Raw genomic sequence first — 16,576 nt, 5'->3', positions numbered from 1 at the left:
TGATTTCACATAAATATTGTTCGGAAAACATATATTGTCTCTCAATATCTTCTTTTCTAAGAACTTTCATATGTGTGGAATAAAGAACACCCGGGCACCAACCTTTACAATAAACGTTTACAAGACAGCAACTATATTCAACGTGTTAAGCATGTTTTCTTATTTTTTAATTTTCAGACGGGAATAATTATGTTAAAAGATCCTTAGGTTCAGCTGTATGATTCCACTGAATTGTTTGTTTGTTTTAACCACAAAGCTTCACAACGGGTTACTTGCGGTAGGCATATCGCATGGATCAAACTCTGGATTTCAGCATACAAGCTTAACGCTAAGTCACTGTTAATTGTTATTCGGTCTCTCAGTAAAATTTAAAATAAGCTATTGCGTCATTTATAATTGTAAGTACTTATGAGCGAAAATAAATAAGAATAGCTAATAATATGTCATTCACATTACAGCTACTATAAACATAGTCGACGAGGCTTTTGGTAGTTCCAGAGCTCATTTGGCTAGCTGGAACACAACAAAGACAGTGATGGTTGAGAAAATTGAAGCAAGACCATTATTAGTAGGGGAAAGTAGAGAAACACAGCTATCTTAACTCTGAATGTAGTTTTCACAAATCAATTTGAATACTAAGAGAAAACAAGTGGTTTTAAAATGAACCATGTTTTATCATAAATGCCATATCTAGTTGAAACAAAGATTGACCATACACCTTTAAATATTAAAAGCATTCACTTCCTATGATGAGGTGTTGACCTTCACTTACGAGGTTGGATAAAACGGACCTCTAAAATGGGATAATATGGTAATATGGTTCCGTTGTAACTCGTAACAAGTACTCTTTAAAATAGTAGCAAAAAATATGCGCGTGTTTGTGTGTATTTTATACCAAAGCCACATCGAGCCACTTGTTTAAGCGTTGTAAATCAGTAGATTTACCATTTTCCAACGTGGTGGAGAGTGGATACTAAGTAAGTAAAACAATTTACATGGACACTAATATGGAATAAGACGGTGTATTCAGCTGTCTGTAGGTCCACGTTGCTTGAAATAAAAAATAAATTCATCTAGAAATAAATACTTCATAACAAGAACAACTTCAGTGCTTACATTACCCCTCCAGTGGCACAGCAGTATGTCTGCGGACTTACACCCCTAGAAACCGGATTTCGATACTAGTGGTGGACCATAAAGCCCATTATCTAGCTCTATGCTTAATTCCAAACAATCAGTCAAATCTTACATTAAAATTGTTCAAAAATGTTTAAGTCTCGCTTTCGTCATACACATCCGTATCCGCTCTCCAATGTGTTTATACATGTAGTAATTTGAGTAACTGTTATATATAATTCACTTAAACAGAATGGTCTCAAAACTGATGGCATATGGGTAATCGTTTTACCGAAAGGAACCAGCTCACCTTAACTTCTCCTACAAAATTAAAATGCTGATTACCAGACACTGTAGCTATTTAACACGCAGCTTTCTGTTTGGATGTGCCAAGCCCACCCATTTAAATATATATATTGATTGTATTCGGCATGATCTTTGTTCTTTTAGTTCAAGCTGAATATTTACTACAGTAATCAATAAATATTATTTGTCAGAGCAGAATAACTAGCTTACGATGCATCATGATTAGTTTATTTCCATCCAATGAAAACTATTCACGTAAAGTACATTTCAAGAAATACATGTTATTCATAGTTGTGCCTGCCCTAAGTGGATACAGAGTATACAGTTAGATAAAGTCAGATGTGCCTGCCCTAAGTGGATAGAGAGTATATAGTTAGATAAAGTCATCTTTTATATGTGTATTTATACTGTAGTGGATAATCTTTTAAAACTATCTTTTAAAACTGAACCTACATCCCATCCTTATAGGCCTTATTTCTTGTAGTTTAAAATGATAGAATACATAAGTACGTTACAGTAAACACTATCGCACTTAGCTGATCACGACAAAAATACCTTTGTCAGAAATTTATAAAATACAATCAAACATTACACGTTGGGTCATACTTCTTTCTAATGGTTTGAAGTCTTCGTTTAAATATCAAGTGGCAGCCAAAGGAGCAAAACACTCATACGTTTAAGTTTATCAAAGAACAACAAACAAAGTGATTCACAAACGTTAACGTTAAGGCAAGCACGTATAACATCCAATAGTGCATGCAGGCATCACACCATTACACTGTTGAACAATACGACTTGAAAAACGAATGGGTATGGGCATTTTAGCAGTGAAACTAGACTTTGAAAGTCATAGACATTTTCATATAATACATACTGGCTACGCTGGACACCAGGTGCTGTCTGTTAGTTGGCAAATGGAGATCTAAATTTTTTAAAACCAATTTTGACTTGTCATAAGAATCCCTGCCGAGCCCTCTTTAACATACACACATCTTATCTGAAAGATCCACAGTGACACCATATGCGAATGTTAGCAATATAAGTGATGCAGTACGTATCTCAAATGCATCAATGAAAGCTATGTAAGTTCTGCAAGAAGCCAGCAGTAGCCTCTGCTAGTGAACTTTAGATAACAAAATATAAAAAACTATTGGATGCTAGCTTTCAGATATCATAGACATATATCTTTCCTCACATTGTCACATAAGGACACAGGGTCCACATGAAAACTCTGCTTTCTGAGAGCTTCTTAGTGGTTTTCTTGACCAATTATCTCTATTAAAAACACGTGTTCAATATGTACAGAAGTTTTGATGAAAAGCAGGGAAACTTCAAAAACAAACAAATAAATCTTCACTCAAATAGAATAAGTCTTAATCTCCTGCAAAGAAAATTTCATTTCAAATATCTTTACCCCTTTTTAAATATTTAACCCTAAATATATTACTATTATTCCTTGATTAAACCTCTCCACAGTTTTTTTGTCTTACAGATCAATGGTTTCAGCGACTGTAAGACTAGAATAATGAAGTAGCTAACAATTAAATATTTTATTTAACTTTTTAAGCATGAAGAGACAAAAATACATTCACCGAAATGAGTGACTCGTGGTATTGCATCTTGGGAAAGATGAAAACGTAGTTGTCATTTTTTAATCATAAATGCAGTACTTTATATATTTTTTAAAATCACATTTCACGATGTTTTTGTGTTTCCCTGAAAAATGTTTTGACTTTTTCTCTAGGAAACATTTTCACTGACTGGTGTATGGTGTGTCCTCCACCTGTGGCTCAGCAGTAAATCTGAAGGCTTATTGTGTGGCTTTGTGCTTAAAAACATACTCAAACAGAAAGTTAATTGTCTTCTTGTCAAAGTTGCTCTTAGCAACTACTCAATGGTCGTCTTTAAAGCATTCTTAAAGTTGTGTCCTCTTTAAAGTGTTTGATATATTGTCTTTTTTTCGAAATGTTACCAGTAGTTTAAAGCTTTTTTTCCCCTTTGGAATATTTAGAACTCATAATAATTAGCTATTTTCAAAAACTTATCGATAATTAGTACAAAAACGGCTTTTCATTTTACAGTTTCCATTAGAAGGTTATTGATAACATTCTCACAGGTTTTCAGAGCTTAAAAAGATACGAAAACATACAAACCATGCAAACAACTATAATTCGGTATCATTGACTGTCTTATCGATTATCTAAAGAAACGTTTATTTATCAGATCAAAACAAACGATCACTGAGTTACCAAAACAAGATTTTGTCGTAAACAAATATTTATAAAAGTGTATTTCACACACATAGTTCGTATGCCGAAATACATGTACCCTTGGCAGACTTTCAACAATTATGTAGAAGTTCGGTTTCTTTTGATTTTCGCGCAAAACCACTTGAGGACGATCTGTGTTAGCTGTCCCTAATTTAACAGTGAATGGCGAGAGGGAAGGCAATTAATCAACACCACACCACCCACCGCCAAATGTTGGGATACTCTGTTACCAACTAATGGCATTGACCATAACTTTATAATATCCTTACGACTGAAAGGGCGGGTGTGTTAGATGGACAGAGATTTGAACCCACGACCCTAAGATTGCGAATCAAGTGCCCTAATCACGTGGCCATGTCTGACCGAGTAAGGTAGATAGGATCTTTGTCAATGAGGAAAAGTTTAACTTTATTTTGTTATTCTAGTATTTGCTTAAAGAAATTCGAGGATTAACTTTGAGCCGGCATAGCAAATAGATGGCACCTAGTCACCAGCACCCACTCCCAACTTTTCGATCACTATAAATTACTTACGAAATAGCTCACCCAAAGCCCGAAGATAAAGAATGCAATCTGGAAGTGGGGGAAGTAAAGGAAGACAAATACTAGGCCCACAGATTTATAGTACGGCACGCTAAACTCTAGACCAGGGGTGGGCAACTCCATGGCCAGCACGAGTTTAGGAATCAATCTTTTCCATCATTTATTTTTTTATCGCAAACTTGGTAATCAGAAACTGCACTACCTCACGTCATCGCTAATGTCACGTGCTTCATCACCGCCACAAACTCCGCCCATTTTGTAATGTCAGTCTGGTTTGGATGTTTGTTATTGAATGTGCGTTGTTTTGCATGCGCTTGCAAACATATTTTTATTGTGCAACTTTCAAGTGTTTAAATATATTTTGTTTTTAATCCCATAATATGGACAAGTGGATAATTCAACAAAAGAATTCAGATAATGGTGAACACTCAGAAAATAACAGTTTAATTGATTCTGACATTACTGATGAAAATAGAAAGACGCGTGACTGGAAAAACGTGAAACGAGAATTCAATGAAAGTTGGGAGTTGAAATTTTAAGTTTTTAGGAATAAGAAAGTAAACAAACTTAAGTAACACTTTACCTAGTTTCACAACGAATTGGATGTAAAATTTTCAGTTTATAGCAAAAATCGTATGAATAAAATTAGCCGTCTGAAAACACAACTTCATGAACAAAAGTAAGGCCTAAAAATATTTTATCATCGATAGAACTGGTTACGTTAGCTAGCTATAAAGTAGCTTGGATTCTAGCTCAGGAAATGATTTGTGTCAGAGTTTCAAAATTTTGATTCAAAAATAAAAGATGATATTCTTTAAAAGGTAAATAATTTGCAATTAAGTCGAAGAACAGTTTTCCGGAGGCCCGTCATGGCCAAACGTGTTAAAGCGTGCGACTCGTAATCTGAGGGTCGCGGGTTCGCATCCACGTTGCGCCAAATATGCTCGCCCTTTCAGCCGTGGAGGCGTTATAATGTGACGGTCAATCCCACTATTCGTTGGTAAAAGAGTAGCCAAGAGTTGGCGGTGAGTTGTGATGATTAGCTGCCTTCCCTCTAGCCTTACACTGCTAAATTAGGGACGGCTAGCGCAGATAGCCCTCGAGTAGCTTTGTGCGAAATTAAAAAAACAAAACAATTGTCCACAGAATGCTAGAGTTAGCGAATGACATAGAAAATTAGTTGCTTGAACAACTAAAAGACTGTTTGTATTTTTCTTTAGCACTGAGTGAGTCAACAGATGGACACTGATGTAAAAATTGTGGATTATATTAGAAGTGGAAGCTCTCTCATCCATCGACAGTTTGTTGAGTCTTTGAAGAAAAGCAGTGACTGTACTTTTGATGATCTTTCTGATTTTGCAAATGTAAGATGGTTTAGTAGAGGAAAAGTCTTAGAACTATTTACTTCCTTATTTCCTTGAATAAAAGAGTATCGTGTTGAAAAAGGTAAGATTGAAAATTTCCCTGAAATTGAAACTTTGTCATGGTAGTGTGATTTGTACTTTCTGTACAACATGATGGCTCACTTGAATAATTTGATTTCGAAGCTTCAGGGAAGAGAAAAAATAATAAGAGAGCAATCACAGTCTATTCATGAATTTCAATTAAAGCTAAACCTCCTTGCGGAACAATTACAAAAGAATAATTTGACACATTTTGCAAAGTTGAATAGTTTTCTAGAAAATAAAAAAGGACTATGACTTCTCTGATGCTAAATATGATCCCTGTGTAAACTGGATCAAAATCTATCTCAAAAACTTGAATCACACTTCTTCGAATTTAAAATTTGAAATTGACATTTGAATTTTACATGATCCATTTCAATTTGACTTAGGAATTAATCTAACATCTTTTTTTTTTCAATAGTGTGGCCAACGTTGTTTTCATTAGCCGCAGTTGTGGCCACTATGAAAAATAAGTCACCCACCCCTGCTCTAGACCATGTAACTTTGTGTCCTTTCAACAAAAACATACGATATACTTGTATATTATTATCAAAAAATAATATACTAAAATCTTTGTATACTTTCAAAATCAGCAATGGTATAAATTTTGTATCCTTGAACAAGTATATATTCTGCGAACACTGTAGAATTTCAAAATTGGTTATACTGTGGTCTGAAAAAATGAAGTTTCCTCTTAAGTTTGTATCCTTCAACTATCACTGTGTGCCCCCCAGTGGCTCAGCGGTATGTCTGCGGACTTACAACGCTAAAAACCGGGTTTCGATACCCGTGGTGGGCAGAGCACAGATAACCCATTGAGTTGGTTTGTGCTTAATTCAAAACAACAACAACAACAATTATCACTGTGTACTCTAATTCGTATTCTTCAAAAGCAAAAAACATGAGATGCACATTTCTATTTTTTCAACTGTCAGATGTATTTTAATTCGTACAAATAGTTTGTGTGTTTGAAGTTAAGCACAAAGCTACACAATAGGTCATCTGTGCTCTGCCCACCATGGGTATCAGTTTGTTTGTTTTTGAATTTCGCGCAAAGCTACACGAGGACTGTCTGCGCTAGCCGTCCCTAATTTAGCAGTGTAAGACTAGAGGGAAGGCAGCTAGTCATCACCACCCACCGCCAACTCTTGGGCTACTCTTTTACCAACGAATAATAGGACTGACCTTATATTATAACGCCCCTACGGCTGCAAGGGCGAGCATGTTTGGTGTGACGTGGATTCGAACTCATGACCCTTAACAACCTGGCCATGCTGGACCACGGGTATCGAAACCCGAGTGTTATCGTTGTAAGTCCGCAGATATACCACTGTAGCACTTGGGGGTACATACAAATAGAAGGTGTACGTTTTTTATCTGTTAACAAGCAAGTACTGTACATTTTTATATTATTGGGCAATTATGTACGATCTAATGTTCGTGTCCTTCACCAAAATATGTATAATGTAATGTTTTAAAACATCTAAAACAAAGCAAAATATAAACTGGTGTTCTGTAACTTCTGAAAAATGAGGTTTCGTGTGACTTGGGTTATCGTTTTAATGTCAGTTACTATCACCGAAGGTCAACAATTATATTTTCACATCTGTGTGTTTACAGCAAGCTTGCTCGAAAACTATTTAATAGATTTGGATTAAATTTGGTATACATTTTGACTGCAACCTAACTTACACGAGAATAGTTTTCGGAGGGTAAAGGTCAAAGAACAAGGTCACGAAATTAAAAGGAAAATCCTTATCTGTTAACATGAGGAGCGATTTTTTACATTATTTTTGCTTTTTAAAGTCAGTCAAAATAATAGGATTTTGATGAAATTTGGTGAGCTCACGTACAATATTATTTTCATTGTCCTACCATGGACGAATGCACACATATTTGTATTTTTTGGAAGCCGAACATGAATAACGCTGAGTGGCAAAGTATGCGCTAAACAGTGTCCCTCTAGTATTGTTAACTACTTTGAGCTGCTTAAAATCCTAAAAGTTAAGACATACTTACTATGTATGCAAACAGCTAATTTTATTAACATGTTAACATTCACATAATATTTCCTGTAATTAATTAAAAATAGTTCATTGATGAAAAACTTGAATCTGTCTTTAATGATCACGTGTTTTATAATGATAACGCTATGTAACACAAATTTTGTTCCTGGATAGTATGTGTTATTTCTTAATTGCTTATGTTATAAAAGTACAGAAAATGGTCATTATTTCCTTCAAACTTTGCTTTTGTGACCTGGATAATGAAATTTAGAAATTAACCTATTTTATATGTAAAAACGGGCAAATTTGCACATTTTCATTCACGTTAGGTCTGAATAAAACAACATATGAATCAAGATTTACATGTATTTATTCTAAAGTTATATAAAAATGAACAAAATTGTTTAGAAGTGAGTAGTTTATCGAGATTTGCGACTGTAATGCAAATCACTTTCACGTATCAGCACCCAAATATAGTCTCCCATCATGTTTTCGTTAAACGCTCCTAGGTCACCAAAGCAAAGTTTCAAGAGAAAAATAAGTCTTTTCCATTTACTTTAGGCAAGTAAAAAAATTCATTACATAGTATACCTTAACTCTCTTTGAAATAAGGGTATTTCAATTATTCGCGCGAAGCGAACTGCTCTCGTCGATTCTAAACCAACAAATTACGTGGAAGGCGACGAGTTCACGGTATCCATCGCCTACTGTTGAGTTACTCTATTTGAATAGTGCATAGTTGACTGTTACTTTTATAACCCTCCCAAGGCTCAAAAAGTGTATGATATAATGTTGCAACAATGTGATCCGAACCGTGAACCTTCGAATTCACAACATGCTTTAATTACAAGTACTAGTGTAGAATAAAAAAAGGGTTTTTTGAGCAATGACGTGAGCAACTGCATCTCAACATTACATGAAGTGAAGAGTTCATTAATTCCTCTATTACTTTACAAACAATGCTCTAAATCGAATGAAAAAATCGACTGCTATATTCAGCCACCTAACACGTGTAACATTTTCGCTTCAAGCAAATTCAAATTAATGCAAGCTGCGTGGAAATAGGGTCGATTTTACGACTCACGTGTCAAATGAGCATGTCTTATATAGTCACTGTTGTGCAGTTCTTCTGACGTTTCAACATAGAGGATCGTATATTTGGATTGATTTTGTCTTCAAACAACTAGCGTCTGTTGACTTCCCACGAAAACTATCTAGCGTTCGAACATCGTGAACTAAAATGAGAGTTGATGTTTTTTTTAATTGAATGTCATACGAGAGGAAACATCGATTGTGTGCGCTAACTTTAACAATATTTTCAATTGTAGTAATTTTGACAATAGTATATGTTTTTTCCAGATGCGTCTTTAGTTTCTCATGTTGTAAGGATATGGTAACAATAGTTCATTTATTTCATTGGTTACGATATTTTATTTATATATTATTGTTTGTTTTTGAATTTCGCACAAAACTACTCGAAGGCTATCTGTGCTAGCCGCCCCTAATTTAGTAGTGTAAGAGTGGAGGAAAGGCAGCTAGATATCACCACCCATCGCCAACTCTTGGGCTACTCTTTTACCAACGAATAGTGGGATTGACCGTCACATTATAACGCCCCCACGGCTGAAAGGGCGAGCATGTTTGGCGCGACGGGAATACAAACCCGCGACCCACAGATTACCAGTCGCACGCCTTAACACACTTGGCCATACCGGGCCTATATATTATTGTACCATTGCTTGTTTGCTTTGAATTTATCATGAATATTTTACTTGTATATAATTGTAAGTTTGTTCTGAATTTTTGCGCAAAACTACACGAGAACTATCTGCACTAGTCTCTAATTTAGCAGTGCAAATGTGTTCTAATATTTTAAAATAAATATCAAATGTTAATTTGTAACATTCAAATGTTTATGAGTAAATCATTAAATGTTAAAATAAATCCCAACACCCTTGTGTCAAACATTCAAATGTATTAAAATACATACCAAAAGTTCATATGTACAACATTCAAATGTGTTGAAATAAATCCCAAACGTTCATTTGTCATAATGGACAAAAGAAAGCCTATAACACATATCAGTATATTGCAGTCAACTTCACTAACTTATCTTCTCTGTAAACAAACAATATATAATTCTCATCTTACAAATTTAAATAAATTATGCATATAATAACACACCTAACTACCGCAAGAAATTATTTGTTGGTTATCTAACTTTTTGGAAAATAGAAAATGTAGAGTTAACGTTGAGGGAACTTTCTCGGAGTTCTTCACTCTAGAAGCTGGTGTCCGTCAAGGAGGGGTGGTTAGTCCCATTCTCTTCATCATGTATGTGAATAATATGCCATTGAAGGATCCTAATCATGGATACTCGTCACAGTTCGCTGATGATGTAGCAATTTGGAAAAGTGCCCCTACACCAGAAATAGCAGCCATTAACATACAACCTCAACTAAAAAGATTAAGTGAATACTGTCAAAAATATAGAATTAAAATTATCACAGCAAAGACACAATTAGTGATATTTTCACGTCATAAGTTTTGTACTTACTACTGAGATACTAGGAACAAAACTGATGTATATTTCAATCTTTGTATGATTTATTCAGGTATGTAATTTACTGCTACTTTTTACAGAACATATATGTGTGAGTACACATATATTTAAAGATGAAATATACTTGTTTGTTTGCAATCTAATTCTTCCGAGTCTATTGGGCCAATCTCAATCAAAATTTATATATAAACACTACAAAATGTAAGAATTGCATGAGGGGTTAAAGTTGAATGTAACCCTATTTCTCAAAGAAAGAAAGGGTTACTGACCGGTAGCTGACCATATGTTTGAGGGCGGTTGTGTATTTCAGTGTAGGAATGTAGAGGGCGTGCTTAGTTGTTTGATTATATTTATTAATATAGGTATAAAGGTGTTCCTTTGTATTGGTTTATTTTGGGATTGAGTTGTTGTATAAGGAAGTCTTCTTTAATTTTGCGTTTGTTTCTTTATTTACTATTTTGGTGTTTTTTACGGTCGTGTTTATTAAATAAACCAATACAAAGGAACACTTTTATACCTATATTAATAAATATATCCAACATATATGCACGCCCTCTACACTCCTTTCCAATCAATTACACAACCGCCTTCAAACATGCGGTTAACCCTATTTCTGTTTTGTAAAGCCTATTGGTTAATTATTTCCAGCCTATCGAGTCGGTCTCAAACGATCTTAGCAGGTTGATAAACAATGTTGAATATTCTAAAGTTTTGTTTGTTTAAAAAATTAAGCACATAGCTATACAATGAGCTATCTGTGCTCTGCCCACTATGAGTATCGAAACCCGATTTACAGGGACGAGAGTCCGCAGATTCAAGATGAAAGTTGCTGGATTTTTCTCAAACAACCATGCTTTTATCATGGTGAGTGAGACGTAGGGTGTTAAAGGGTGAGATCACCTCAAAATATTTATTTGTTGTGTTACCTATCGAAATCTATTTCGAACGAGTCTCCAATTTATTATGTTACGTACTACTATTTCAAACAGCTGGAAATTTTCATTTAAATGTTAATATGTATTAAGTTTATGATATATGTCAACAAGATTGATACACACAATTTTCTCTTAATACAAATATATTAATGTACAAACAACAACACAACTTGTAATAACGTTTATTATAAATAATGATTTATATACAACAGTTTTACAAACTTTCAGACAATACTAAGTCTTATATCCAGTCTAAAACTAAATATTTTATCGGCGATCTTGGTTACAATGAGTAAATTAATTCTGAGTTGATATTGTTGCACCTCGCTTAAGCTAGCTAGCTTGGTTAGCCTCAGACCACTTACAAGCTTGCTTTTTACCGACATAGATATTGTCCGAAGTTGACTCACTGAAGTTGAACGGTTTGTAATGTTCGAAACCTATAAATGTTTCTGGTCTAATTCTGTAATTTTCTTATTAATATGAGTTAACCACAGTTATAGTTTCCGAAGCTTATAGCACACTGAGTGCACCTGACTAATAACACATATTTGTCTCTAGGCGTGTCGGTTTTATACACCAATCACGCGAGATTCTCGAACTTTCAACAGTGTTCGAAAAAACGCTAGCGTTTTCGTAAAACAAATATTGTTGATTCTTACCCTCGAGAATCTTCTAAAAATTTAGATAACACGCGGGACTTGCACAACACATTCATCAAACAGAAACAAACGTAGGTATCAAAATAAACGTATAACGGGAAATCCGTTACAGTTGGTAGATAGAAATCAAACTGAAAATGTTGTATAAGAAGAAGCGTTGCTATAATTTTAAAAGTTTGAAATAAAGTTTATGTTCAAGTTGTTTGTTTGAAATATATGAATGTTGTTTAACTTATATGTTTTAATCAAACTTAAACATTCTGTGTCAGCTGATGGGTCTTTCAGATTATATTAAATTTACTAAAATTATTAAACATAACAATTACCAGTTTGCAACTCAATTGGTTTTAAGGCTTTTGTTATAATATTTACCATTATTCTTATCTTATACGCTCAAATACAGTACACTAAAAATTAGGTAAGATCCAGTTATTTACTTTTATGCGTGTTTTCACATTTATTAAGTAAGAACTAGGCACAAAAACTAAGGTTGCTTCAACGTGAGTAGGTTTGATTTGTTTGGAATTTCGCGCAAAGCTACACGAGAGCTATCTGTGCTAGCAGTGTAAGACTAGAGGAAAGGCAGCTAGTCATCACTACCCACCGCCAACTCTTTTACACACGAATATTGGGATTGATCGTCAAATTATAATGCCCCCACGGCTGAAAGGGCAAGCATGTTTGGTGTGATGGGGATTCGAACCCGCGACCCTCGGATTACGAGTCGCGTAGCTTAACCACCTAGCCATGCCGGGCCTTCAAGGTGAATAGAAGTTCAATTGTTTGGCATGTTTTCAATGTCGCACAAAGCTACACAAAGAATATATGTACTAACTCTCCCTAATTTAGCAGTGATAGACTAAATAGAACACAGCTAATCAACGACACCAACTGCCAACTCTTAGGCTATTCTTTAATGAATGAATGATGTGTATGACCGTAACATTACAATACACTCACGGCTGAAAAAGCGAGCAATTTTGGTGAAGGGGACTTGAATACACTAACCACCAGACCTTGCAAAAACCTAATTTTAAGAGAATGAACTAGGGCTGTCTCTTTCGTGCATACGAAGTTTTAAGTACAACAAATATTTAGGGTGTCCGAAACGTCAGAAAACACAGGTGATTTGCAACTTTTCTTTATTCTAGATACAAAACTGGTTCTGGCACTGCCAAAGCATCAAATGGTCGAGTTAATCCAAACATTTTCGAATTGGTTTGGTTTGTTTTGAATTTCACACAAAGCTACACGAGGGCTATCTGCGCTAGCCATCTCTAATTTTGCAGTGTAAGACTAGAAGGAAGGCAGGTAGTCATCACCACCCACTCTTGGGCTACTCTTTACCAACGAATAGTGGGATTGATCATCACGTTTTAACGCCCCTACGGCTATAAGGGCGAGCATGTTTGGTGTGACGGGGATTCGAACCCGTTACCCTCAGATTACGAGTCGAGTGCCTTATCCACCTGGCCATGCCAAGCCACATTTTCGAATTATAAGGGCAGAATGTGGAATATGTTTTATATAATTCGTTGAAGTTCCTGTGATTTCCAGACTTTTTGGACACTATATTCACTGCAGAAATTGTCCTTTTACAACATTTTACTACAAGATATGATAGAAGGCTTGGATTTTTGTTCATTATATGTAGACTTTCATTTACCAACAGTGCAAGATCATTATATGCATAAGTTATAGATGAAAAGTTTTCTAAGGAAACGGGGTGTAAGGACGTGTCATTGTGAGAACATACAGGAGAGTTAAGTGAAGTTTGAAGACTAAGTGTAGTCCTGTTTGAAACTCCTGTGTATTCCCAAGTGCGTATTCATAAATGGCGACAAATCCTGCCTACTTAGGTGGTTTTACACCTACTACATGTATATTTATGTACAACCTTTGAACGTAATGGCGAAGGTAAAGTGTCTTGAGTTCTGAAAAAAGCTACTGATACAAACTGACAATCTGAAGACAATAAAGTTTAATCTGAAGTAGAAGGTGGAATCCGAGTAGCTTGTTGATTTTTAACAATAAAACTTTGTTTTCCAAGGTTAGATTAATAAAAAGAATGCACTGTCGCTTGCTTCCTCTATATCGAGAAAGCATTCAACACTCTATGGCACAATGGTCTTCGGTTCCGTATGTACGAAATGGAACTACCGCAAGAAATTATTTGTTGGTTATCTAACTTTTTGGAAAATAGAAAATGTAGAGTTAACGTTGAGGGAACTTTCTCGGAGTTCTTCACTCTAGAAGCTGGTGTCCGTCAAGGAGGGGTGGTTAGTCCCATTCTCTTCATCATGTATGTGAATAATATGCCATTGAAGGATCCTAATCATGGATACTCGTCACAGTTTGCTGATGATGTAGCAATTTGGAAAAGTGCCCCTACACCAGAAATAGCAGCCATTAACATACAACCTCAACTAAAAAGATTAAGTGAATACTGTCAAAAATATAGAATTAAAATTATCACAGCAAAGACACAATTAGTGATATTTTCAAAATCAAAGAAACATCAAAAAGTACAACCCCAGATTTACTCGAATAGAGAGCTTCTTCAGACTACTACATCTGCAAAACTTTTAGGGCTAATATACGATTCTAAACGTACATGAATAAAACATGTAAATAACATAAAAACTAAAATTTGGCAAAGAATAGACTATGCCTGGAGTCTAACTGGTAAAAATTATGGAACAACACCTGAAAACATCATTAAAATGTATAAAACAAAGATAAGACCAGTAATAGACTATGTAGCTCCTGCATGGATTAAAGTAAGTGAAAAACAACTGCAAACAAAACTTCAAACATTACAAAATACATTAATCACAACAGCATACAGAGTACCTGAAACCACTTCCTCAAAGTTTATGCACAAATACTCAAATACACAAACAATACCAGATAGACTTCTACATAGTACAATAAAATATTTTGATAAAAATTAGAGAAAAAAACTAGCTATTATGCAAACTAGACAGATATTGCATATATGATGGAGAGTCCTAAACACCTCTCCCCATTAAACTTGTACATTAGATCTTTAAGCTAAAATCAAGTTAAAAATAAAAAAGAATTAAATAAATAAATAAAATAATAACTTAAAAAATATAACAAAAATTAATAAAATAAAAAACAGTGCTAAAATAAAACAGGACACCTACGTTCTAGACTTCTTTAAAAAACAAACAAAATACAACTGAAAGAACAATATACATGGATACTGCCCTGAAAAGGGCCTGAGTTAGAGTTATGCTTTTCACTCTGGCCTTCTGTATTTACTTTAAATATATTGATAAGTCCACTCAAACAATGTAAAGGAAGGAGGAAGAAGTCTAGTGTACTTGACCCTCCTGGGTATACAAATTTACATACCCAAACACCTAGAGCAAGAGAGAGAGAGAGAGGTTAGGTAGAGCATAGGTGTAATGTCAGGAAGACACTTATTTCTTCATCTATGCTCGTGATGACAAAGATAGTAGCTAGCAAGATTCTTATTGGTGAGCCTATTGCACCATCATCTATCTGGCCAAATAAATGACCGTTTAATCAAAGAACTGGTAGCTTGGTGCAGAAAAGGCACTGACTTAAAGACAAATTGCTGCTAATATCACTGAGGTTAAGTGGTTGAAGCTTCTGAGATCCTAACAAGAAAATGCTAAGCACTGGTTTATTACAATGCAGCCAACGTGGTGATGTGCAATAAACTATTCCAAACCCAGAAGCCCAGAAATGATGCATGGGGTCAGATGTGCACAATAAACATTGTAAATTTGGGTTAATTCAGCAATACACATGGACCCAATCTCATGAGTTGTTCTTATGTGATAAGGCTTATAGGACATTTTAAAATGGGTGCTACTATAACAATTGCTCTCAAAGTTAAACAGCAACAACAGAATGTAACAGAGCATCAGATAACTCAAATCAGACCAATAAGATTGCAATCCACATTTTCCATACTAGAATACTTTATAGAAAAGTAATGGCAAGTAACAACAATTTTATCAGATCAAAACGTGACAAAAAAAAATCTAATCACAGGAACATTGATCTGATTTCCAGAGAGTACTGAAGACACCACAATAATTCTAAAACTTTTGGTCAAATTTACTGAACTTTTATCTCAAAGAAAAAATTATTTCCTTATCAGTAATTCTACCCACGTTATCTAACATCAAAATACATCATCCATTTGATGAGGATGAAGACAACCTTATTGTAAAAGCAGTAAAAAGAAAATTAATTAAAGAAATAGACAGTAGGTGGTAACTGACATTCTTAACAGGAAACATTTGTACATTGGCAGCTGTTCTTGAACCCTGTTTAAATTATCTAATATTTGTCAGCCAGGTATTACAGGAAGCAATGGACATCAAAACTTAGTGTTTGGTAAGAATTTTGAATAAACTCAAAGTATTAGAATAAATCAAATCAATCCTCCCTCCCATCCTCCCACCCACACTCAATCACTACACCCATCCCAAAGGAAGCCAAGGGCTTTAAATACAATCCAGATGAAAAAATATTGTCATAAAAACAAAGAAACGAAAAAACATTGAAATGCTGTTTTATGTTGTCCATCAAGAAGGTGGTGATGAAGAAAGAAATGAAAGACATGAACTAAAGGCATATCTAATGAACCAATTCTGGGCTAGTCGTCTGATAAAAGAAAAATAAAGCCTAGATAGCAGGCTCTCTAGCATTTGATAGATATGTCGCACA

The sequence above is a fragment of the Tachypleus tridentatus genome, chromosome 5 (assembly GCF_004210375.1).
Source record: "Tachypleus tridentatus isolate NWPU-2018 chromosome 5, ASM421037v1, whole genome shotgun sequence".
NCBI lineage: Eukaryota > Metazoa > Arthropoda > Merostomata > Xiphosura > Limulidae > Tachypleus > Tachypleus tridentatus.
Note: the sequence above shows the minus strand (reverse complement) of the source record.